Here is a 26,923-nt window from a genome sequence, read left to right as displayed (position 1 = left end):
ATAATAATAAAATTAAATTATAAAAAAAGGAATTCATTTTTCTATTATACATACACTTTCAGATTCTCAGCAAACCAAGTTCATTGTTTAGTAACTCCATAACTCAAACAAGTTCTTTTCCCAGAACTAATGACCTTGCCATACATATGGTTTCCAGGAACCTGGTAAGTTTGCAAAATAAGGGGAATAGACAAGGACGCCAGAGAAGTGACTGAACCTGATGCCCCTGTCTGTCCACCATCTGTCTCAATTTAATTTATTTCACCCTGACTGAATTTCTCCTGCATCCTTCTATGGCTACCCACTTGCCAGGATGTCTTTTGGAGTACCCCTATAATATCATGCATCACTATTATCTACCAGATAATAAATAAAATAATAATAAATAAATAATAAATAAAACCAAATAATAAATAAAAATAAACAGTTTGTTTATTTTTAGGACCCTAGTGTATGGTAGGTGGCACATGGGGCCTCTAGTCACCCCCCACAGCTCTATATCAGAGGTTATCTTAGGCATCGTCCTAAGGGAGGGGATTCAGGTATATCAGCCTCATCTACCCTATGAGCTTCTGTGGCTGTGCTCTTTGACACCACCACCTCTCCTCCCCTAAGGTAGAATATACTAACCATGCTGCACACCCTTATATTCCAAGGAGGATTGCTCTGAATGAGTAGAACTAATCTGGATAAGGCTTTCACTTCATCTCCTCCTTTACACACACAGTAATTAATTACCAATTTTAGGTTTCGTCACTAAAACAATAACTCCAAATAACTTAGCCAAATTGTTTTAGCTGTAACTTCCTCTTAACTACAGGAAAAGGTGGAATATACGGTTTTCTAAATGACAGTTTTAAAATACTGTAAGACAGGGTTAGCAGGCTGATAAAATAATGTAATTGGTTTTAAACAATTTTTCCACCATCTCTGTTTCTTTTATTTCATACTCTAATAACACTCAAGTTATGAAAAGCTGCTTGACATAATGATACAAAAGTTTACCAATTTGAAACAATATTCTGTATTTCAAACTTGAAATAAATCCATTACCAATCAGGTGACTCCACTTCTGTTGAATGTATTTCCAAATTACCTTACATAGAAAATTGGGTATCTCATCACCATTGGCTTTGTGTACTAGTCACATCTAATTAAGGGACTAAGGTGTATAATTTTGAGGTAGTCTTTTTCTCCTTCTCTCCCTTCATCTCTGGCTAACTACAGCAGCCTGCATGAACAGAAGAGAGAGAGAGAGAGAGGCTTAAGGTCACCCAGTTAACAAATTTCAGATTCATGAATTTTCCCAATTTGTCTTAGTGCCAAATAGCATAATAAATTTCTGATTTATCTTAGGCATCAAATTAGGAGAAACAACATTTTACTTAAAATGTGATCAGAATGAATTCGATTACCTGAATCGATATTCCAAATGGTATTACATAGAATCTGGGTTATGATTTTAATACTGGTTGTAGTATTAACTTTAAATAAATGTTATTTATTCCAAACATTTTATATTGTGGGGTCTACTATTTCCAGCCAATCCACTACCAAAGATTGTAAAAGTAGTCATCTGATTTTAAGATTTAATCTTCCCCAATTATCATACTTAAGAGCATGTTGTAAATTAGTTTAAATCTGGGTTTCCAAATCTTGGAAGGAACCCATAGTTTATTAATTCATCCATAGCTCTCTATGATTTCTTCTTGTTAATAGGTGTCTCATATAATCTAGTCATGTTTGCAATTTTAACACACACCAATTTAAAAAGTTATTTTAAAACTGACCAGTACTTAATTTTAATTTGTAAGACCCCTTAAATTCTAGCTAGGTATTCCAATCAAACTCAATTACCTTTTGGTTGTTTCCCAATACACAAAAACTTTCCCCTTTTTCATGAACCATGAAAGGGTTAAGTACCAGTTCTATTCCAAAGGGCATGTCTCTTCCCTCTCTTCACCTGGAAGCTTTCACTAACACATCTCCCAAACCTTCCTGTCTCTAATCAGTAAAGCAACTCTTTTCCTTTGTGAGCCAGGAAAGGGTTAAATACCAGTTCTGTTCCAAAGTACAACTTTTTGAAACTTTCACTAACACAGCCCCCAAACCCATTTCTCTATAATCAGTAAAGTGATCTTGTTCTCTTAGATCTGAGGAGAAAAGTTTTCCTAGCCCCTTCCTTTTTTTTTGTCTGTATTTTTGTACTTCAGAACCTGGCCACAGATCAGGAATGCAGAAGGAATTGCTTTTCAAACTTTTACTCAAATAAACTTCACTTCTATTCTCTCTCTCTCTCTCTCTCTCTCTCTCTCTCTCTCTCTCTCTCTCTCTCTCTCTCTCTCTCTCTCTCTCTTCTGTTCATGCAGGCTGCTGTAGTCACTCAGACATGAAGGGAGAGAAGGAGAAAAAGACTATCTCAAAATTATACACCTTGTCACTTTCCTGTCTAATACTTAATTCTCTTCAACCAAGCTAAGCAGAAAACAAGTAATTAAGCAATTTTCTATTCTCATTCTCTGAGTCTAGGAACTTGGTAGTGGTTTTTTTCAATGCTAACCTACTGCCACTACTTTATTCCTCCTTTTCCCAACCCAATTAAACATAATTCCATCAGAAGGGACTTTGGGCATGTCCAGAGCAACCCCCCCACTACTTACACTGTGGTCCAACAGTGCCACATCCCCCATATTGAGGCCATCTAGGGATTCCTCCCTCCCAACCTATCTCCCTTGGTATCCTGCCTGACTATGCCAAATGTAAGGTCCAGAATTCCCCTGGATGTACCTCCCCCATAACCATGGCTTATTCTTTCTATACCAAAGGAAGAAGTCACAGAGCTATAGACTGATTATAGGTAGTAATTTAATCAATCATTATGAATACTTACAAATAGGAGCAATCTGGGGTAGTTGCCAGATATTTCAGTGGACCCCCACTAAAGACACCCCAAAATCCCCATGATAATTATAGACAACAGACAAAGGCAGGAGGAGCTAGGGAGTGCATCACCCTGTTTGGTGGATATTTTTGGTTTTCTGCTTAGTAATGAGCTTGGGAGTAAAGTCAATGTTATGCCCAAACATAAGTTTGTGTAAGGATCATGTACCAGTCACATATAGGTCACAATATTCTTATTATGACTTTCACAGGTCATAGTTTCTTAAGTTTTGGCTCAGTGTCTAAAATATAGTTCAGTATCTAAGTTGTGATTGTAAATAGATTACCATGTTCAGGCTTCCACCTCTCATAGAGTTTAAGTTTTTATGGTTTTTCACTTATTACTATATTTTATGGCTTTTTCCCAATCAGGACCCCACACTGGACAAAAACCAGAGGGCAGACCAAGAGAGCAAACCACACCTCTCCCACATCACACCAACTTGGAAGTACCAAAAATTTGTAGATCCCCCAGAACTAGCTCTAAAATGAAAGCACAAAAAAATCTAAAGCTTGAGACAGTGCGTTCCAGTCCCCAGGTGGGACAGAGTCCAACTTCTACATAAAGTTCAAACTCAAGAAATAAGCTGGGAAAATGAATAAATAGGGAAAAAAAGAATTTGACCATTAAAAGCTAATATGACGGTAGGGAAGATCAAGACATAAACACAGAAGAAAACAACAGTGTGAAAACAACTACAACCAAAGCCTCAAAGAAAAGATTCTAGTTGGACCCAAACAAGTTGGACCCAACAAGAATTCCTGGAAGAGTTAAAAGGAAGAAATGAGAGTGGTAGAAGGAAAATCAGGGAAAGAAATGAGAATGATGCAAAAAAATTATGAAAAGAGAATTAACAACTTGGTAAAAGAGGCACAAAAATTCAATGAAGAAAAGAACTCCTTAAAGAGCTGAATCAGCCAAATGGAAAAGGAGGTACAAAAATTCACTGAAGAAAAGAACTAAAAAAATTAGAATGAAGCAAGTGGAAGCTAATGACCCAATGAGACATTAAGAAAAAGTGTAACAGTCAAAAGAATGAAAAATAGAAGAAAATGTATAACCTCTCATCAGAAAATCAATTGACCTGGAAAACAAACTAGGGGAAGATAATTTAAGAATTATTGGACTACCTAAAAACCGATCAAAAAAAAGAGATTATTTAGACATATTTCAAGAAATTCAAAGAAAACTACCTTGATATCTTAGATCCAGAGGGTAAAATAGAATTTGAAGGAATCTACTGGTCACCTCCTAAAAGAGATCCTAAAATGAAAACTCCCAGGAATATTATAGCCAAATTCTAAGTCTCCCAGGTTAAGGAGAAAATATTTCAAGCAGTCAACAAGAAATGATTCAGATACTGTGGAGCCACAGTCAGATCACATGAGATTTAGTTGCTTCCACATTAAAGAAGTGGAGGGCTTATAATGTGATATTCTGGAAGGCAAAGGAACTATAATTACAACTAAAAATAAACTATCTAGCAAAACTGAGTATAATCATTCAGGGGTGGGGGAGTGAACATTTAATGAAATGGAAAGCTTTCAAGCATTCCTGATAAAAAGACCAAAGATGAATAGAAAATATGACATGCAAACATAAGGCTCAAGAGATGTAAAAAAAATGTAAATATGAAAGAGAAATCATAAGAGGCTTAATATGTTTAAACTGTTTACACTCCAATATGGGAAGATGATACTTGTAACTCCTAAGAAATCTCTAATTATTTGGAGTCTACACAGAGGGCATGAGTGTGGGTCAATTATATTGGGATGATTTTCACCAAAAAAATGATAAAAGAGGGATGTACTGGGAGAAGGGGAAGGGGAGATAGCATGGAGACATTTTCTTACATAAAAGAGGCATGCAAGAAAGAATTTTTACAGTGGAGAGGAAAATGGGAGGGCAAGTAATACTTTAATCTCACTCTCATCGGAATTGTTTCAAAGAGGGAAGTTTATACACAAGTTCAGTTGGGTATAAAAATCTACCTGACTCAATAGGGAAATAGAAGGGGATAAGAGATATGGGGAGAGGATGATAAAAGGGAGGGTGGATTAAGGGAGGCAATGGGACTTTTGAGGAGGGATAGGATAAAAAGAGAGAAAGAAGCCATTATCATAACTGTGACTATGAATGGGATGAACTCACCCATAAAACAGAAGCAAATAGCAGAATAGATTAGAAATAAGAATCCAAGAATATGTTGTTTACAAAAAACATACTTAGAACAGGAAGATATGCATAAAGTTAATGTGCAAGAGAAGAATCTATTATGCTTCAGCTGAAGTAAAAAAAGGCTAGGAGACTAATCATGATCTCAGACAAAGCAAAAGCAAAAATGAAACTAATTAAAGGAGATAATCAGGAAAAGTACATTTTGCTAAAAGGTATCAGACAATAAAGTAATATCAAAAATTTTAATGGCAAGTTTCTCTGATAAAGGCTTCATTTCTCAAATATAGAAGGAACTGGGTCAAATTTATAAAAATAAGAGCCATTCTCCAATTAATAAATGGTCAAATGATTTGCACAGGCAGCTTTCAGAAGAAGAAATCAAAGCTATCTAGTCATATAAGAATGCTCTAAGTCATAACTGATTAGAGAAATGCAAATTTAAAACAACTCTGTACTACTACCTCACAACTAACAGAAATGAAAATGCTGGAGTGAGTGAGGGAAAATAGCTGTACTAATAAGCTGTTTGGTGGACTTACAAAGTAGTCCAATCATTATGGAGAACAATTTGGAACTATGTTCAAAGGACTATAAAACTGCACATAACCTTTGACCCTGCAAGCACACCATTATATCTGTACCAGAAGGAAATAAAAGAAAAAGAAAAAAGACCTGCATGTACAAAAATATTTATAACAACTCTTTCTATGGTGGTAAAGAACTGGAAATTGAAGGATACTCATCAATTGGAAAATGGCTGAATACGTTGTGGTATATGATTGTAATGGAGTAATTTTGTGGTTTCAGAAAAATATGGGAAGACTTATATGAACTGATGCAATAAAGTGAAAAGAACCAGGAGATCACTGTGCACAATAATAGCAATGTTGTAATGAAGATAAACTGTGAAAGACTTGGTTAATCTGATCAATACAATGATCCAAGACAATTCCAAAGGACTCATGATGAAAAAATTCTATCCACCTCCAGAGAGAAAACTGATTATCTCTGAGAGGAAACTGAAGTATAACTTACTTGCTTTCTTTATTTTTGTTTGGATTTTTGGTCATGCATTTTGTCTGATTTCGCATGTATTATTCTTGTTCAATCATTTCAGTCATGTCCAACTCTTCATGATCCCATTTGGGATTTTCTTGGCAAAGATACTGAAGTTATTTGCCATTTTCTTTTTTAGCTCCTTTTATAGATGAGAAAACTGTAGGTAAACAGGATTAAGTGACTTACCAAGGGTTATATAGCTAGTAAGTATCTCAGACCAGATTTGAACTGAGGAAGATGAATCTTCCTGACTCCAGGCGAGATACTCTAACCACTGTACCAACTAGCTGCCCTTCAATCATACACTCCACAAAATATTCTAATTTGATATATGGCCTTAATTTTAAAGATCATATCATTAAAAAATAAGAAGAGAAACAGAACATAAATCTCTCATAAGAGATGAATTCTTAGCCAAAAAAAGAGATAGGGGTAATTAGAAAAGATAAAATAAGTTTGATTATTACATGAAAATTAAAAGCTTCTTTACAAACCACATTAATGCATTTAGGATAAGAAGAGAAGTGGTCAGATGCAGAGGAGGGAAACTGTGTATAAAATTTTTCTGATTAAGGTTTGGTATCTAAGACATACAAACAATTTATAAATATATATAAGACTAACAGCCATTCTCCAAGAAATAAATGGTCAGTGGATATGAACAGTTATCAAGAGAACTGCAAAATATTCACAACCACATAAAAAAATACTCCAAATCCCTAATAACAAGAGAAGTGCAAATCGAAACAACCCTGAGATTTCACCTCACATTTTGCAAATTGGCCAAAATGGCAAAAAAAGTGGAAACAGTTATTAGTAGGGTTGTGGAAAGATAGGTACATTAATACACTCATGGTGGAGTGGGGAAATGGCACAACCATTTTGGAAAATAATTTGGAATTATGCAAATAAAGTGATTAAAATATCCATATAAAATGGGATATTAAATATATCAATTGAGCTAGAGACTCATTACTGAATTTTTATGCCCCATGGAAGCTATTGATAAGAAAAGGGCCCCTATACACTCCACAATATTTACAGTAACACTTTTTGTGATAGCAAAAAATTGGAAACAGAGTAGACGCCTATTAATTGGGAAATGGCTAAGCAAATTGTGGCACATGAATGTAATGAAATATTAAGGTGTTATAAGAAATTATCTGTGATAAATACTGAGAAGCATGGGGGGAAAAATACTATGTGAATTGAAATAGAATAAAGTAAGCTGAGCTGAGAAAACAATTTTGATTGTCACTATAACAATGTAAGAGGAAAGAACAATAACACAATAAAAGAAAAAAGTAAATGCAAATAAATTTTAAAGATCAAACAGAACTTGATGATGGCAAATGTGTGAATTTTTTTTTTGGCTTGATTATGCTTATAACTTACAAGGATCATGTTTTCCCCTTTTCGTTTGGGGAAGATTTGGAAATAGGGATCTAGTGGCAGGAAAAAAGAAATAAAAGATCACTGAAACATCTTTTAAAATGCCCAAAAGAAAACAGAAGTTCATAGAGATTCAGACAAGCAGAATAGCTTTGAAAGTAACATGCAGGATTTATTATTTACCTTTTAAAAACAAGCTGGACATAATGGAGATTTGTGGTTTTACATATTTCCTCTTTTTTCTGTTCTACTTTGTATATGGAAATCTTCTTTTTTATTTCTTTTTCTTTCTTTTTTATCTTCTTTCTATCTTTCTTTCTTTCTTCAGTGAATATTGAACTGGTGAGGTATAAATTATCCAGAGGAGGGAAATCAGGATGATGATGGAGCTTAAGTCAGATAAATGGAATATGTTTGCCATGGAGAAAAGAAGACTCAAAAGAAACATCATAGCTGTATGGCTTCAAGTATTTTGAAGGACTATCATACAGAGGATGGATTAGATTTGCTCTGTTTGGTCCCGTAGAGAAAAACTGGATAACACAGGATTTAGCAACTTGTACACTAAGGGATTGAAGGGCTTGGAATATGATATTCCAGAGATCAAAGGAGATAGGATTTAAACCAAGAATCACCTACCCAGCAAAACTGAGTATAATACTTCAGGGGGGAAAATGGAATTTCAATAAATTGAATAAATTTCAATGAATTAGAGGACTTCCAAGCATCCTTGTAGAAAAGATCAGAACTGAATAGAATATTTGGCTTTCAAATACAAGAAGCAAGAGAAACATGAAAAAGTAAACAGGAAAGAGAAGACTTAAAGAACACATTAAAGTTAAGCTGTCTACGTTCCTACATGGAAAGACGTTATTTGTAACTCATGAGACTTTTTTCAGTATTAGGGTAGTTAGAGGGAATAGATATATGTAGATGTATATTGGTATGTATACATGTGTATATTATATATGTGTAGGTATGTATATGTACATGGGGGGGTGTGTATGGATGTGCATATATGTATGTATGTACTGATAATCATTTAATATCATTTTTGGACTTTAATAAGGGCCAGAGCTTGAATTAATCAATCAGAAGAAGAACCTGGACCTAACAGTCTCTTTGTTCTCTGAAGTAAACTCAGAGAATACATCTTCCTATGTCAACAAGGCCAGATGGGGCTGACTTAGCATTCCTTATGAGACCTTGAACCTGAGACACTCTCTTGAATAGTGGGACTTTTTTTAATTATCTTGTGGACATGTACTATGTTATGATATATTAATGATAGAGAAAACATAGATGTTCTGAGTTGTAATTTCAATCAACACCTTGTTCACTCTCTTATCTTATTGCATTTACAACCTATGCAATTAAGAAATTTCTTTCTCATAGTATAGTTAATTACTCATGGAGACCATAAATCTGAAGGACACAGACAACCTTGGATTGTCCTAAAAACAGATTTAAGCCTGGTCATTCTTGTATTAGTCAGTCAGAAGTTTTTCCGGCTCCATGATCATGTAACTGCTAGTTTTAAGGGAATAGACTATATGCATTCAGCCTGTTTGCCTTTTTTTAACCAAACTTCCAGGTCGATAGTTTATATGTACTTTTTATATACATAAATATATATATGTATATGCATAGACAGAGGGCACAGGGTGAGCTGAATATGAAGACAGAATACCTAAAAAATATATAATTTACTACTGAATGGAATGTACTAGGACTAAGAGAAAAGAAGAGGTAGACTGTACCAAATCATCTCACATAAAAGAGAGAAGAAAGAGCTTTTACAATGGAAGAGAAGAGGGAGGAGATGAAAGGAAATAATTGAGCTCTTACTCTCATGGAATTTGGCTTAAGAAAGGAATAACATACACCCCCTTGGATATGGAAATCTATTTTACCCTGCAAGAAGGAAAGGGGGAAGGGAATAGGAGAGGGAAAATAATAGAAGGGATAGCAAATTGGGGAAAGGGATGATCAGAAGCAAACACTCTTGTAAGAGGACAGGTCAAACGAGATAATGGAATAAATGGAGGGCAAGACAGGACAGAAGGAAATGTGGTTGGTCTTTTACAACATAACTATTATGGAAATGCTTTACATTGTTACACATGTATGACCTATATGGAATTGCTTGTTTTCTCAATGAAGGTGAGTGGGGAGGGAGGGAGAGAATATGGAACTCAAAGCTTCAAGTATGAAGGTTAAAAAGTGTTTTAGTATGCAGCTGGAAATTAATATACAGGTAATGGAGTATAGAAATCTATTTTGCCCTACAGGAAAATTAAGGGAAAGGAGGATGGAAGAAAAGTGGGTAATAGAAGGGAAGACAGACTGGAAGAAGGGGTGGATGGGGCACATGTTGTCCTAGTGTGGGGGGTGGGGAGAGATGGGAAGAAAATTTTGAATTCAAATTCTTGTGGAAGTGAATGTTGAGAACTGAAAAATAAATAAATTATTTTTAAAAAGAAAGAAAGAAAAATTGGAAACACAGTGGAATTAGGTTTGATGTCAGGAAAAATTTTCATCAGTTAGAGCTGCCCAAAGCAGAATGGGAACTCAAGAGGTGGCAGCTTTCCCCTCATCAGAAGACTTCAGTCAGAAACCTTGTTAGTGTCAAGATATTAGGAGACGCCTTGTTTTCCAGAGCTAAGCCCTAGCAAGTAAGCTGTTCTGTAAGGTTGGCATAACAAGAATCCTTTGCTCTTGCCCTCTGGATGATCCCAGACACAGCAAAATGCCAGAATTGCTTCTGGTTATGAAACCATGCTGTGACTCAAACTTGTCACATTGTTGCAGTTACTCCTCATTGTCAGGACTATAGCTCACTGCACAGCCATCGTATAAGTACTGAGATCTCCACACACTACCTCTTCACATGATTAACAACCTGTCTCTCTTGACCACATGGTTAAAAGAACAGAACCAGTTACAGAATGTCAGCAAATGGTCCATATTGTGTGGGATACAGTGACCCTTACTCAAATTAAACTCAGAGGCTTCTCAAGGTAGAAGGCAAAAAAGAATTTATTACAATCTCATGTGCAAGGGCACTTCCTACGAGACCATGGGTGGTGTCATCTAGGGAGTGCACCTGAGTAGAGCAAAGTACAACATTGTATAGTACCTAACGTGGAAACCCACTAGCCTCTCTTCCCATTGACTGGAAATCCAGGCGTACAGCCTAAGTGTGGGAATCTACCCCAGAGACAAAAAGCAGGGAAAGGCTCGTTGCTCACCAATGAGGGTTTTTGTTACCAAATATGGAACTTAAGGGAAGAATGGCCTACGGGGTGGTGAAGGAGAAGGGTATACCAGGTCATGTTATCAGAACTTTGGTGGTTCTCCTCCATCCTGGAGCATTTTTTGCCTAAGGGGGATACTTAGTTATTTTAGCTTTGGCAGGAAGGGTGGGGGTTTGGGGGAATTAATGCCTGGGGGGTCTTCACTTTGCCTGATTTCACTCAATATCAGGGCACAAGGCCCTTCCATTACCTATCATCATGCCCTTCTTGAAACAGACTCCCCAGCCTTGTCCACATGGGCTGGCATCCTGTATGTGCTCTGGGAATAGATCTCCATCAGCCCAGTTCCCGTTACATTTAGTAGCAAAGAATTCTAAATAAAGTAGATGTTCATGAATTGGGGAAGGACTAAATAAATTGTGTCACATGAATGAAATGAAGCTTTACTACTTTGGAAGTAGACAGCCTTTTTCCACTCTTTTAGAAATATTAAGAAATCATTTAAAAATTATCCTATCCTGAAGCCAGTGGACTTATCTGAAAGAGAAACCTCATCAGTCCTTATTTAACAATAATCCTGATACATTATACTGTTCCCTTCTTTCTGCTCAGCCCGGGAAGGACTCTTCCCTAAAGTAATTAGGTAGTGGCTAGACAAGGATAAGAATAAAGGACTCTTGATTTATTTACTTAGGAGCTGTACCCTTTTTCCTGAGGTCCTGAAGAGATTAGAGTAATGGTCTACCTAAAAGAAGAAAAAATCCTCTTTATTTCAGTTAATGAAATTGTCTTCTTTGTTTACCTCTGACCAACCAAAAGAACTGATTAAAGAGGGATTGCACGGTTTTAGAAAAGAGATTCTCTAGGGACATGTCAAAAATTGTAACTATTGTTCTGTCAGACGAAACAGACTGACCTGTTACCCAAACTCTGGACATTCTCAGTCTTAACTGAAGGATTCCTTGTTCAAGAATCTTCTACGTTATGAGTTCAGAATAACATGCTAGAGAGATGACCAAAAATATGAGGGAACTTTTATCAATTTAGACATTTCTTTCTCTAAGAAGAAAAATGTTTAGAGTTAGAATAAGCCTAACTTAATAAAAAAATTATTTCTGGCAAGCTTGTACCCACAATACAAAATACAGAATTTTTTTCCACAATGAAGTATTAAAAATAATGTCTATAAAGTATACAGAGAAATATAGGGATATTTTTATGAATTATTACAAAGGAAAGTAAGAAGAAACAGGAAGTCAATATACACAATGACTACAACAATGAAAAAGTAAAGAATCAACAGTGACTGAATGATATATATAATTATAATTATTAAACTTGGCCTAAAGAAGAGAGGAGAACATGCACTTTTCTCCTTTTTTTGAAATGATGGGGAACTATAAGTGAAAAACATTGCACGTTCTGTCAGACTTGGCTGGCATGTGTGTTATTTTTGCTGAGTTGTAGTTTTTTTTATTTTCTCTATTTTATTCTTTATTACAAAGGATAGCTTTTGGGGATGGTAAATGGCATATTTGGAAACGTAATATATATATATATAAAAGCAAAATACATCATTGAAAGTATTTTTAAATTTTCTTTTTGTTCTCTTTCATTCTGTGTATGTAACAGCAATTTAAATGGAAAGATTTTTCTCATTAATTAATAGGCCCATATGATCTGCTTAAATTGCCTGGAAGCCTAAGTCACCTGTGGTAGGATGAGCTTGCTGAAGGGGAGGAACAGGAAGGGTAGAGTGGAATCGGGAGGAAGTGAGTGAGTGGGGTCAGATCAGAGAGGATAGAACACGGGCCAACTGACACAAGCTAACTGACACAGCATGACAGTTGATAGTGAGAAGGCCCTGTCTGAGGAGGGGAGGTTTGAGAATGATTTTGTCCCCTGCTGTCATCATGGTTGTTAACTGCTTGGTCACCATGATGGATTTTGCTTTCTGGTTCTGGGATTTGGCTTTCTGGTGTTTAAATAAATGTTTTTCTTCTGCCTTCCATGTGGAGAGTCTTTTATACTTGGAGCTTGAGAACTACACTGGCACATTCATAGTCACCCCCAGTGCTATGAATATTGCCTTGGCAATACAGTGTATATAAGAACTGTTAAAGAAACATTTTCTATGAAGTGATTTAAAAAAAGAAATCAACTGAATTGAATTATCTGAATATTTTCTTAATTGAGACAAGTTTCTGAGAATGTAGAGGATAAGAGGGGTTGATTGAAAGGATCCTTGATCAATTTGATGAGTGTAGCAATCAACCCAATGTTATAACACTGCAAGTTGGTTTGTTGGTTGGTTGGTTGGTTGGTTGTTGTCCTTTGTTTTCAAAGAGGATCAAAATGATGTCACCATGATAAAGTGAAATTTCAGTGTGTCCAACTGTAGCTGATCAGACCAATACAAGGTTGGAACGCTCTACCACAGGTTGGGCATAGATAGTCCACGTGAATATTTGGGATGGATACTCCAAATTCACTCATCCTATGTTTACTTTGTGCTGTCTCAATTCTGCTTTGCTTATAGAGCACAGCACCCTTTCTGATGTGGGCACACCATGCTGAGTGGTCCTGTACCAGTATCTCCCATGTTACACAGTCAAATGCAAAGTTCTTGAGAGAGACCTTGAGAGTGTCGTTGTATTGCTTCCTCTGGCCACCATGTAATTGCCTGTTCTATGTGAGTTCTCCATAAAAGAGTCCTTTTGGCAAGCATACATTTTGCATTCGAACAACATGGCCAGCCCATCAGAGTTGTGCTCTCTGAAGCATAGTTTGAATGCTTGGCAGTTCAGCTTGAGCAAGGACTTCAGTGTCTGCCACCTCATCCTGCCAGGTGATCCTCAGAATCTTCCTAATACAGTTCAAATGGAAGCGATTCAGTTTCCTGGCATGGTACTGGTAGACTCTCCATGTTTCACAGGCATACAATAATGAGGTCAGCACAGTGGCTCTGTAGACCTTCAGTTTGGTTGTCAGTCTAATACGTCTTCTCTCCCAAACTTTTCTTTGGAGCCTCCCAAACACTGAGCTAGCTCTGGCAATATGTGCATCAACCTCATTGTCAATGTGTACATCCCTGGAAAGTATACTACTAAGATAAGTGAACTTATCCACAGCATTCAAAACTTCTCCATTTGTTGTAACCACTGGTTCCACATATGTATGGTGCGGTGGTGCCTGATGGAGCACCTGTGTTTTCTTGGTATTAATTATTAGGCCAAAATTAGCACAGGCAGCAGACAATTGATCCATACTTTGTTGCATCTCAGCTTCAGAGACTGCACTGAGTACACAATCATGTGCAACAGAAAATCATGCACCAACACTCCCTCCACTTTGGTCTTGACTTGTAGCCTTTTCAAATTGAAGAACTTATCATCAGTATGGTAGTTGACCTTGATGTTGTGTTCATCCTCATTGAAAGCATTTGACAACATGACTGAAAATATCATACTAAAAGGCATGGGAGCAAGCACACAGTCCTGTTTCATTCCATTGGTTACTGGGAAGGCACGAGAACATTTGGCAGGGAGAGACCTCTTAGGGGCACTTTCTTGTGAAAGTGTACATGCCCACTGGTAACTTTCTGGTTGCATTTCAGATGCTTAGGTTGCATTCAGGATGATTAGCTGACTGAAGCTCAGAAAGACAGATTTCAGCCAGAGGAACTGTCTCCTTCATATAAAAAGCAAGCTAATAGACAACCTCTCCCTCACAGACACACACATTCTTCAGGACTCTCTTTTTATCTTTTTCCTTATTTTGTATTCCAGTATCTAGTCGTAACAATAAAGAACTTCCTAAATGAGGATTAGGTACTTTAGGAAAAACCTAGCTACAAGCTTTACCCTAGGTAGATAAGGAGATTATTTTGTAGCATCTCCTTGTAGAGGGCTAGTGCTGATGTAGTCCAGAATGTGAGGTACTGTCCAGGTTTTACTTGAGACTTCTACTAACATGAGCGGCTAACTTTATCAGGACAATTGGCTCACCATCCCCACTCTTGATATGCATGGATGAGAACACCCTGACCTTGCAGGTGCACCCCAAGGCCGTGCCTCCCCGAGGCTGTCTCACCAGGAGGAACTAGATTAGGGAGTATAAGAAATAATCTAAAAATGTTCTCATGGAAATGACCTTGGTTGCTTGAATGTTCTCACAATGAACAATTCTGTTTGCTTGTCTCTAATAACCTATATAAATCTTGGCTATCCAGTTAACAAATGAGAGCTGTCCCCTTCCCCTGGCCCATGTCTATTTTTTTTTCACAATCTCTCAGCAACCACAATTGGCAGCCCCCGCAGCCGGTCCGCGGCATCTCCTGGTGAGGGGTAATGAGTCAGAGAGATAATAACCTTTTTAGTGTCATTCTTCAGGATGGGTCCCAGTCTATGTGAGCCCAGAGTGTTAGGGCAATATGTAACGTTTTCTGTAACAGCAAGAAAATTATAATAAATTGCTAAATGAGGCCACTGAGCCTTGATTTGTTTTCAATGGAACCTTTAGATCCTGCATTTTAGCATAAAGAAAAGTCTACACATTAAACAATATGAATGTTAGTGAGCCATCATAATGTGGATCTTGTTGAAAGGAACTTTACCTGTATCCACACACAACATATTTTGGGAGTTATTGTCTTATATCTTACTGAGATTCTCACTTATACTAGCCCTGCTGTTGTTGTGTTCATCCTTCGTTGCCAAAGAAGACCATGCCATCAGAAAAATGATGACATGACTTTCACTTGACTTTGTTTTGAGGGAGGGAGGGCTGTGCAAGGTCACCAGCCTCACTTCTCCTCCAGAGCTATCTGAATCCAGTGACTAGCCCTGCTGTAGAATAGGCAAGAACAACCTCCCCCTAAAGGATTGGTGAAGACTTCCAGAAAAAAAAAAAGTGGTCACCATAATTAACTTAAAGAATAGCAAATTCTGAAAGTGAACATCTCCATCTACAACATGTGAGTACATTGAATCTTAAATGAATTGAAACCACCTAGCATTAAACAGAGTGAATAGGTCAAATTTCTATATTTACTGAATATAGTAATATATTATTGCATAATATATTATAATATAGTCTAATAATAATATAATCTACTAGAAATGATTCCTGGTAGTATAAAGTTATTGAAACAATCCAAATAGGAAATTTAATAATACCTAAATACAACAAATAATATTAGAAAAGCATATCTATAAGATATGTTATTTTGAAACTTAAAAAAAACAACTTTCAACTAGGTCAAATGACTTTCCCACACCAAAAAGTGGAGATATTTAAACATCTCCATTTCACTCAGTATTCAACAAAATATTAAATATCTGTGTTGTGCTAGGTTCCAAGGAGATTCAAAGATAACTAAGCTATAAGCTCTGTTCTCTAGAGCTTCCAAGTTGGGAGATATACTCATGTACTCAGATATAAATCCTCATTTGTGTATGGATAAGAGTGCACACATGGCAGGCAGGTGCCATAAGGTTAGAACATGCCCCAGATATGATGCAGGCATGCAAAGAAATGTGGTTATTTACTAAATACTAGATCCTGTATGTTCTGCTTCTGATATGGAGGATAACTGGATCCTAAGATCCAGGAGTTGGAGCAGAAAAGAAAAGAGTTTAGAAATGAAGAGGAAGTACCATCTGTGAAGGCATAAGGCTCTCTGTGCATACACACACACACACACACACACACACACACATACACCCTTGCTTCTCAGCAATCCCCTGACTCAGTTCCTTTCCTCCTAGGCCTATCTCTTCCACTGGGCCCCCCTTAAAATTCAGTTCTATTTTTCACAAACTATACTTTGTCCTCAATTTCTTCCCTTTACACACCTTCCTCACACATCTTTTGGCAATCACAGAAACCTGTAAAGAATATCTCAAAACTTGGGTGCTTTGTTGCCAGCCACATTTACATGTGAAAAGTAAAAATATAGAAGGAAGGATATGAGGCTAAGGGCAATACCTCTTGACAGCTTTCCCTAGACCTTTGATTAGAGGCATCTGGTGACTCAAAGAATATAGCACCAGGCCTGGAATCAGAAAAGACCTGAGTTCACTCAGTATTGGACAGTTCTACTGAGTTCCAGCCTCACACACTTACTAGTTATGTGACTCTGGACAAGTTATTTAACCTCTGTCTGCAAAAAATCCATAGAAGGTTCTGTTCCCTTCTTCCTCTTTAACACACCTATTCATTTGAACAAGAGTCCCAAAGAATGTTGGCAGGCTGAGGAAAGTCACAGCACCAAATATTTACAAGGCCAGGAATGTGCTGATAAATGCTTAATCATAGCTCTTGGAAGAAAATAATGTACATACATCTTTAAGTTTAATCTATACTATTAACATTTTCTCCATCATTTTCTTAAGTTTATGCAATCAGCAAAACAATAAACCCAGCCCTGATCTGTAGCATTTGCTGATTTCTGAGGTATAAATTTTCACAGTGAAAATTAACAGTCAGCTCTCTTCAGCTGGTAGGATCTGGCTCCAGCACCTCCTCCTGCACCCACTCAATGTTTCTATCTTTGTATAATTCAGATAGTGGCAGTAAAGCCCTTTCGCCTCCAAAAAAATTATCTGCAGGTAAATGAAGGTTAACAATCAGAAATTAAATGGAAAAGAATGAGTCTTTCTAACCATAAGTCAAATCAAGAAGAATGTGAGTAAATTAATTTGAAGAACAGTTTAAAAGACTGTGTGTTACAAACTCAGACAACTGGGGTTACTGTCAGGTCCTCAACCCACAAGTGTGAGTGCAAGCGGAGGAAATAATCTAGAGTGAGTGCAACAAATGGAATAAGGGGGACAAGAGAAAGGACACCAGAGGTAAAAATAGGAGCAACAAGCAGGGGAAGAAAAATACATGAGGGCAGAGTTTTATTGTCTTCATATTGTATCAGAAAGATACGCTATGAAGCCTTGAATGACTCTATAGAGACTCTGGCTTTGTCATTAGAAATTAATATCATTTGAAATTAGCGAACTGTGTGCTATGGAGCCATAATAATCAGTCAGAAGTTGGGAAGGGGAGAGTAAAGCCAACACTTCTATCATCAACTCCTTTTGATGGAAAGGAGACATGGCTTCAGACAGAATATATGGAGCAGGACTTCCACTATGGGGCTAAAAATGACTCTGAGAATTTACATATGTCTTTGAGACCAGTGATTCTTCAACAAAGGACTTTTGTTTCCTTTTTTCTAGTAAAATTATGTGTTTCCCAGTAGGGAACCAGCCTCAGTTTTCCTGGAGAGCATCATTTATTAAGTTTCCTGGATAGGTCCTATGAACTAAAAAGTGAATAAATTCCCCAAAGTGTACCTAAGTCCTATGTTTCATAGGAGGATACATGACAGGAAGAATATATCAGGAAATATCAGCTGGGGTTGCTTATTTATGCATAAATCTTCTCCATTTGCAGCAATTAAGTATCAATAGTACCTTCTTGCAAGCACAAAGTCAAACTGTGAGCCTAGAGGTCAACATATTTCTGTGAATGATAGTGTAAAGATGCATTGAGGAAGTGGATTCTCAATTGTTAAAGAACTAGTGGATTGAGACAAATAGAGATTTGCACAGTTCATTGTTGGCTTCAAAAATGTCATTAGGCTATCATAAGGACACCATTGAAAGGACCATTCAAACTTCTTTGGAGTGTCTGGGAAAGTTTAGAAAACTGGGCCCAGTGAGGAACACAATGTGAATAATGTGTCTTTTCTGAAGCAGTACAGACTTATTTCAAATGGGATGTGGTCACTAAACATCCTGTCCCAGACACTAAGTACTTTAAGAAATGAACTACCTTAATGGGGAAGGGAAAGCAATATCAGATATGGTAGAAATAATTAAAATGGGAGAGTGCTCCTTCAACTCCCAAATCTTTGAATCTATTCCTCTTAGAAGCCAGAGTTTTCTTCAAAGCTCAAGGAAAATGCTATACCACCTGCGTGAAGCTCTTCCTGATTCTCCATTCAGCTAGTGCCTGCCTCTCTCAATTAACATGAATGTAGCTAGATGGCACAGTGGATAGAGCACTGGGCTTGGAACCAGAGGACTCATGTTTGTGAGTTCCAATCTGGCTTCAGACATTTATTAGCTGTGTGATCCTGGGCAAGTCATGTAACCCTGCGTACCTCTGTTTCTCATCTGTAAAATGAGGTGGAGAAGGAATTGGAAAACCATTCCAGTATCTTTCCCAAGAAAACTGGGAAAAAAAATAGTTGTAGAGTTAAATATGACTGAAACAATTCAACAATAAGTTTTATATAGGCATTTGATCCTATGAAACATGAGCTAAGTTGTCTTTCCTGCTTCCAGGTGGCCACATGTGTGCAACAACATTTAGGTGTGTCAGAAATGACTAACTCTTTGTCTGCCTCTAATCATATGTTGACTCAAGGTTAAAAGGTCTAAGAATTTTAGCATGATACAGCAAATTCTGACTGGTTTCTTGATCTTACAATGCTAGCAGCAAGGAGGAAGGGATCTATATAAGTTAGAAGGAAGAGACAATTTTTGGCATGCTCTATCACACACCCCTCAGTTCATCAGTGTGGCAAGTAGAGTTCTCCCCAGTTCTAGGGTAGAGTGAGGGTTTTTTTGTCCCCACCCTAAATGGTCCCACCCAAAAGTGAATTTGTGCTTGGCCACTCGATGCCTTTCCCATTTTATATTTCCTTTCCTCAATAGGTGACTGACCATTGTTGTTGAAGTAGATTCATTGAGGTCTGGATGCAACTTCATGAGTTCAAGAGGTTTGGAGGTCCTGGGTTCATTTGAATGGAGCTGACTAGTGGAAAAGGAAACTTTTGCATCAGAGAAGAGAGCCACCGACAGGAGGAAAAATCCAAGTCCCTGGCCTGTCTTGGCAGAAGATATTAAGACTTTGAAACTTGGTAGAGTTATGGTGAAATCAGTCCTGAATACTGCTTTATATTTAGATCTTCAACTAAAATGTTTATGTATCAGTCTCCCAGCAGATTATAATCATAATTACCAGTTGTTAATGAAACCTATTTTATACATTGTTCTGTCTAGGTGTGTTATGAGTCGTTTGTCTATGTTAGCATAGTTCTAGCAGGAAGTAAACATCTGTCCCAGGGGTGGGGGAACCTTCGGCCCAGGCCACATGAGACCCTCTAAGTCTCTGAGTGCAGCCCTTTGATTGCATACATACTTCACAAAATAAATCCCCTTAATAAAAGGATTTGTTGTGTAAAACTTGGATTCAGTAAAAAGGCCACACCCAAGGACCTAGAAGGTCACATGTATCCTCAAGGCCACACCTCCCCACCCCTGATTCTGTCTCATACTTGACTCATATTTTAAACTGAGGATGTTTTTTTAACCCTCCACTTTGGAGAGAACTAAATACGAATTATCACTTAAGCTTAAAGCAATTTATTCCTGAGGCACCATAGTAGGGCATATAATGAGTCAAAAAATGTGAGAAAAGGATGCTTAACCCCATCCCTCATTAGCAGCCAGGCTCCCCCCACCCCAAGTGAACCTGGTCCAGCTGAGTCTAGAGCAGAGGGGTCTCTCAGTGGAAAAGAGTATGGGCACAGTGCCCCTTTGGTCCCATCAGTGTTTCCTTTAATGTTAGATATGGATATCTAATATTGTGTAGAGATGTTCTTTCCCCATAGAATATAAGTTCTCTGAGGGCAGACTTCCATTTTTGTTGATGTATTCTTAGGGCCTAGCATAGTGCATAGAACATAGCAGATGAATGAATATGGCAGTATAACTCCATGTGTCAGCGCAAGGCTTTAGAACAACTATACCCTAAGTGGATTCCTTATAAGAAATTGCTATTAATCTCATGGAATGGCGTTGCCCTATGTGTAGAGGAGAAATGTGGAACTTGGCTGTGTATGACACTGAATATCAGAATGCAGGAATAAAAGTGAAGCTAGCTGCTGGAAAGTCTCAAAAGTCTTTGATGTGTTACAGATGAAGAATGGAAAACATATCTCATACAGTGTACAAGTACTTACATTGTATAATCACTTTGGGTGTCTGAAAAGGGCTGAGGAGCTTTATGCCAATTTAATCACAAATTAGAGAAGGAAAAAGGAATCTAGCTCCATATCAAGGTCAGAAAATAAATTACAAAATAGAGACTTCTGTCAGTGTGACAGAATATTCATGAATAAGCCAAGTTTCCTGCCCCACCTTAAATCAATCCCCAAATGCAGTAAATAAAATAATAATAAAGAAAAATGTGAAGAGAAAACAAACCTTCAATGAAAACTGAAAAAATGAGAAAAATAATAAAAGACCCCAAATTGATGGGAGAGTTGGAGCAGTCTTAGACCTATGATTTCATCATTAATGTAGGGAACTCCCAATGAAGGAATTCCTTCTACCAAAGCAACTGACAAACTGTTCTACAACTTAGAATTAGAGAGAAGGACATGAAACTTGAAGTTAAGTGACTTGCTAAGGATAACACAGCTGATATTTGTCCAAGGCAGGTCTTAAAGCCAGGGCTTTCTAACTCTGAGACTGAACCTCTATCCACTACACCACACTGTTTTTGGGACCTGAATCAAGTTGTAACCTTCACAAGCTTCTACGTATAAGAGGCACATGAACCTGTACTAATTACAGAACTCCCATTCGTAGCATATGACTCTCCACATGTGTAAATGGGCTCCCACATGTGGAGGAAGTTGATTAGTTTCCCAGAAATATACAAAGAAACAAGACTCTCCCTTTTAAAAAAGGCTAGTACTTGTAGAGAATGGAATCCCACTTATAAAGTAAATTTGGACTGAGTCCAATTGGAAATATACCCTCACATATGTAAAACTACCTCTTATTTTCCCTGGTTTCCTTCAACTTTCAGCTCAAATTCTGTCTTCTAAAGGAGACTTTTCACAATCCATTCAGCTATTGTGAGATAATCTTTCTCTTTTTTTTTTTTTTTTTGGAGGTAATCAGGTTAAGTGACTTGCCCAGGGTCACACAACTTGTGCCAAGTGACTTGAGGTAAAATTTGAAATCAGATCCTCCTAACTCCAGGGCCAGTGCTCTATCTACTGCACCATCTATCTTCCTCTATGAGATAACCTTTCAACTAATCTCTTTCTCTCTCTCTCTCTCTCTCTCTCTCTCTCTCTCTCTCTCTCTCTATCTATCTCTCTCTCTCTCTCTATCTCTCTCTCTCTCTCTTTCTCTCTCTCTCTCTCTCTCTCTCTTATATATAACATATGTCAAAGAAATAGATAAATAGACAGATATATATCTTGTATATAGCAAGTATTTCTAGTTTGGCTTCCTCATGTGAATGTGAGTTCCTTGAGAGAAGTGAATAGTTTTGCCTTTTTTTCATCCCCAGCACTTGACACAATATAGGCAGTACTGGCACATAATAAATAATATGTATATGCTCATTTACTAACTGTTTAATAATGGTGATCCTGTGTGTAATAATGATACATAATAATGATATCTCACTTGTAAGGTCTGATGGGGAACTGAGTTTACTCCTGGAAATCCTTCCAGCACCAGGGGCAAAGTTGAATGTGGCGCCTAACCATAGCAGTACTACAGCTAAACAGCTTTAATATCCAATCAAGGGCTGCAGGATGCATGCCTCAAACTAATACGATCAAAAGTCCTTCAATCCCAACTTCTCCAAGTTTCGTCTTGCTCTTGGGTTTTTACCTCCATCGGTTGTTTTTACTTATTGCTATAGATTGAAAAGGGACAATTTCATGGGACTCTGAGTAATCAGTCTGCACCAATAAGGAGAGAGTCCAATGAAACTATAGGGTTACACATGTATGTACTTTTCTCATGGGGATACAGGAGTCAGCTCTTACCCTTCTCCCCATACACCCCACCTCAAAATCTTATTGGAGTGTAGAATTGTTTTCTCTCTCTCTTTAATGGAAAAATATCTTTCTTCCAGTGTCACCCTTTCTAAAAAATAAAACACATTAACCCAATTGGATTTTGTGGTCTCTCTTTATCAGACCAATTAAAATGAATAAAAACTCAAAGAGTTTAGGGAAATATGTAGATATCAACTCTTTTGGCTAGCATCCCAGGAAGGTTAAATTACTAGTCTCCTCTTCCTCCTATTGCCCTCACTGGACAGAAAGAGAAGCAGAAGTTGTCATCTAACACAAGCAGTAAGAGTAGGAGGTCTTGAACTGTCACCCTTTACCGAAGGGGAAAGATGCAAATGGTACAAGCTTCCCTGCTCATGTGATCTCATCCAACATGTCCAATATGTCCATCAAGTTCTGGAAGTCCCTGACTCATCTTAGTTTACACTGTCCAGTGTATGGAAAAGCATACAGGGTGGGGCAGAGCAACCAAGAAACCATGCCCATTTCTATGATTTCAGTCTATCTCCCTGATCCTCCCCATATTTCAACCAAGATTGCTCCTCTGACTCCTTCTCCATCCCAGAGTTCTCTCCAAAATAAAAATTCGGCTATCACAGGTCTTTGAATTCTGGGTAAATGTCTGTTGTGTTTCCATATATACTTCTGACATTCTGAATTTCCTGGAAACAGACTGACAAACAACATAGTGAACAAAGATTACAAGAAAAACTAAAAGAAAATAAAACAAATTCTCCAGAAAGAAAAATGATGGCAGCTAGTATACTTCTAGAATAGAAAATGTATATACTGCAAGAGCCAGCGTGATTTAGTGTTAATAAGAAGGATAAAAAACAATCTGGCATCTACAAGATTAGAAATAAGAATGCTGAAGGAAAAATTCAAAAAGAAAAACATTTTAATCTAGTCCAGGCTTCACTTGGAAGTGTTGCAGGCCACATGTGATCCCTAAGGTTGTGTGTTTGACACTTCTGATGAAATCAAGTTTAACCCAACCGGAAATAAAACCAGAAGCAACAGCATCATAGCTAAAGAGAATCTTTAAAATATTTTGGATGAAGCAATTTACATACAGAAGAGCACAAATTTAAATTGAGTATGACTGTACAAGGATAATAAATGAAACATAAGTCTAGGATACAGGGTTCCAGAGAAATTTTCTGGCTCACCAAAATTACTTATCCTGAAAAATACAGCATACACCAACATATGAAAAAATTATTCTTCAATGAAGCAAAAAATCTTATTTTCTTACAAGAAATTCATAACTGAGGGGGAGGATCGGAGCCAAGAAGGCAGAGTGAGAGCAACTACTCACCTAAGCTCTTAGACAAACTCCTTCAGATACCTCTAAAAAGAGAATCTGATCAAATTTTGGAGGTGCAGAAAGAAATCCATAATTTAGCAGATAGAACTGATACAAGACCTAAACTCAAAAAAGGCTTAAAAGATGAGTCAATATTAGCATCAGCAAGAAGTTGATATTGTAGCTTTTAAGTCACTCTGCTAATTTAAAAACAAGCCCAATACCTAGGAGCTTGAGAGAAGAAGCACTTCAAAATGGAATATATAAAACTAGAGCAAAAAGAGAATTAGGTAGAGTAGGTAAGAGAAATAACATTTTTTTAAACAACCCCCACAACTAAAGGTTAGTCAAAAATGTCTGAGAGGATAGTTTTTAAACCAAACTCGTATTTGGGATAAAGAGGCAAAGGTAAAGAAAAAAAATTAAGACAAATTTTAAGATTTAATATCTTAAAATGACAACTATTTAAAATAAAAATTTTTAAAGAAAATAGAAGTAAAATCCTAGGACCTATCTTTGGTACAGGGAAGACAAGGTGGTTATAGAATAGTACAAGGAAAAAACAAACAGGCTATAGAATGCTTTGTGTTGCTAAAAAAAGAGAAGGGAAGAAATATAATATCATCTAATGGAAGGAAAACCAAACAATCATTATAGACTCAAATGTTAATGAGATGAATTCACCAGTAAAAAGGAAGCAGTCTGCGAAATAAATTAGAAAACAAAACCCAACATTTTGCTCTTGCAAGGAAAATATCTAAAGCATAGGATCTCCTTCAGATTCAAAATGAAAAGCTAGGTACTACCTTGAAAATAAATGACCAAATTGTGGTACATAAATGTAATGGAAGTTTCTACGTCATAAAAAATAATGAATATGAATTCACAGAAGCAGGGGAAACTTATAATAACTAGTGAAAAGTGAAGTAAATAGAACTAAGAAAACAATATACACAATGACTACAATAATCTAAATGGAAAGAACAAATTTTTGTCCTTTCAACAACTTGACTCCAAAAAAATAATGAAATACTGAGCCTCCCTCCTTTTCTGGAAGAAAGTAAATCTGTGGATGAGAAATATTAAATTTAGTATCAGACTTAACTGATACATTGATCACTTTTGGTGAACTGCTTTGTTTTTCAGTTGAGGGGTCTTGCTTCCTATAGTTGTAACAAAAAGGAAGACCCTTTACTGACTCTTGGGGAAATAGAAATTATCTGTTCTTTCTGCTTCTAAATCACATTTCATATGTACCAACTATGCTGTTAATTTTGATTTCTTCTTTTCTCACTGATTCTATGCCTTTTGCAAATTAGTATTCTACTCTTTATATGAAATAATAATACTTTCGTAACTAAGCATTCAACTCATAGTACCCAAAGTACGCCAGTTTCCTGTTGGGACACTATGCGGTTTTTGTGCTTTGCAAAAATTCTTGAACTTATTGCATAACTTTCCTACTAGGTCCTCAGAGGTAAAAGTGCCACATTTCAAAGGACAATTTCCTTTCTTTATAAGCCAATCTAATAATCTAGTTTCTTGTTAAAGAGTCCACAACTACACAGGGCTTTTTAATCTCCCTCTTTGTTTCTTTCTTTCCTCATAATTCTCTTAGGTGCTCAGATGATTATAAGGAGATTTAGAGATACATTACTTAAATTTCTTAAACAATTATATTCAACCAAATCATTCATTCAGGCTGGTTCAGATGGACAAATTAATCTCTTCTTATTAAATTGAGATACTGCCTCCTCCCAAAAATATTTTCTCAATAGGTGTATTGCCTTTCCTATGTATTGTCTTCCACTGTAGCTGTATTATTTGAGTAAAAAGAAACCTTTCTTTATAAGGTTAAAAGTTAAAGGATTTCTCAAATAGAAGATCAACTTCAGATGCTTCAATGGTCTCTGCACATTGGAAACCACTTTGATTTCCTAGTTATGTCTGACCTAATAAGCACAATCCAACTTTCAAACTCAAAATGAAAATTAGCCTAATCAGATAACTACAAAAATGAAGGAATGGACTGAAGCAGCTTCTAATGCTAAATCACATTCTAATCAATTTTGCTTTCATGTAAGACAAAACAAAAAGATATCTTTTTCATTCTGGGGCTCAACCCACAGAAGGAAATACATGTAAGACATTAATGCATTTCTATCATGTAAAAGTCAGAAGAATCAATATACACCTTAAAGGAACTGTTACACCACATTATCTCTATCTTCATTCCTTGGTTGTAGTACACATACTCTTGGTGCAAGACACAAAGGAATAACAAAGTGTTCTGGGGGGACCAGGAAGGGCCTCCTGCAGAAAGTAGCACTTGAACTCAGTCTTAAAAGAAACCAGGGAATGCAAAATTTGGAGATGAGGAGGAACTACCAATACAACAGCATGGAAATGAAATATAGAGTAGCATTTATGAGTAACAGCAAACAAAGGAGAATAGCTGGGACATAGATTATACACAAGGGATGATGTGTTAGAAGGCTAGAGAGGTAGAAAAGGTCAAAGTTGTGGAGAGCTTTAAGTGTCTAATGGGGGAACTTGTAGTTGATCCTAAAAGTAACCAGGAAAAATGGAGCTTATTGAGTAGAGGTGTGACATGGATGGTCATTCCTGTGCTTTAGAAAAATAACTTTAGCAGTTGTATGGAGGATGGAATGGAGTGAGGAAAGACAGAAGGTAGGGAAATCAATTGAGAAACTATTGCAAGAGTAAAGCAAGACAAAATAAGGACTTGAACAAAGATAATAGCTATGTGAGCAAGGAGAAACGGATATGTGGGAGATGTTAATGTGATAGAAATGAACAAATTTGGCAAGTGATTATATGGGACGAGTGAAAGTGAGGTGTCAAGTATGACAATGTATGCCATTGCACCCATCAGACCT

The 26,923-nt window shown here is 37.0% G+C and overlaps 2 long non-coding RNA genes across 3 annotated transcripts in view; one reads left to right on the top strand and one right to left on the bottom strand.

Moving 5' to 3' along the window:
• Nucleotides 1–3,317, bottom strand: part of LOC140518397 (uncharacterized) — a 33,402-nt gene extending 30,085 nt beyond the window's left edge. The window contains exons 1-2 of one of the 2 annotated variants that reach the window (XR_011971914.1): nt 2,891–3,317; nt 1,054–1,231 (exon numbers count right to left, since the gene is read on the bottom strand). This is a non-coding gene — a long non-coding RNA (uncharacterized lncRNA). The remainder of the gene's footprint in view (nt 1–1,053; nt 1,232–2,890) is intronic. The other variant, XR_011971915.1, reaches the window with a different exon arrangement.
• Nucleotides 1–4,944, top strand: part of LOC140518398 (uncharacterized) — a 33,385-nt gene extending 28,441 nt beyond the window's left edge. The window contains exon 3 of the long non-coding RNA XR_011971917.1: nt 3,313–4,944. This is a non-coding gene — a long non-coding RNA (uncharacterized lncRNA). The remainder of the gene's footprint in view (nt 1–3,312) is intronic.
• Nucleotides 4,945–26,923: the final 21,979 nt, after the last annotated feature.

The sequence above is a fragment of the Notamacropus eugenii genome, chromosome 1 (assembly GCF_028372415.1).
Source record: "Notamacropus eugenii isolate mMacEug1 chromosome 1, mMacEug1.pri_v2, whole genome shotgun sequence".
In the NCBI taxonomy this organism is placed as follows: domain Eukaryota; kingdom Metazoa; phylum Chordata; class Mammalia; order Diprotodontia; family Macropodidae; genus Notamacropus; species Notamacropus eugenii.
The sequence above is the reverse complement of the archived record's forward strand: the minus strand, read 5'-3'. Positions and strand labels throughout refer to the sequence as shown.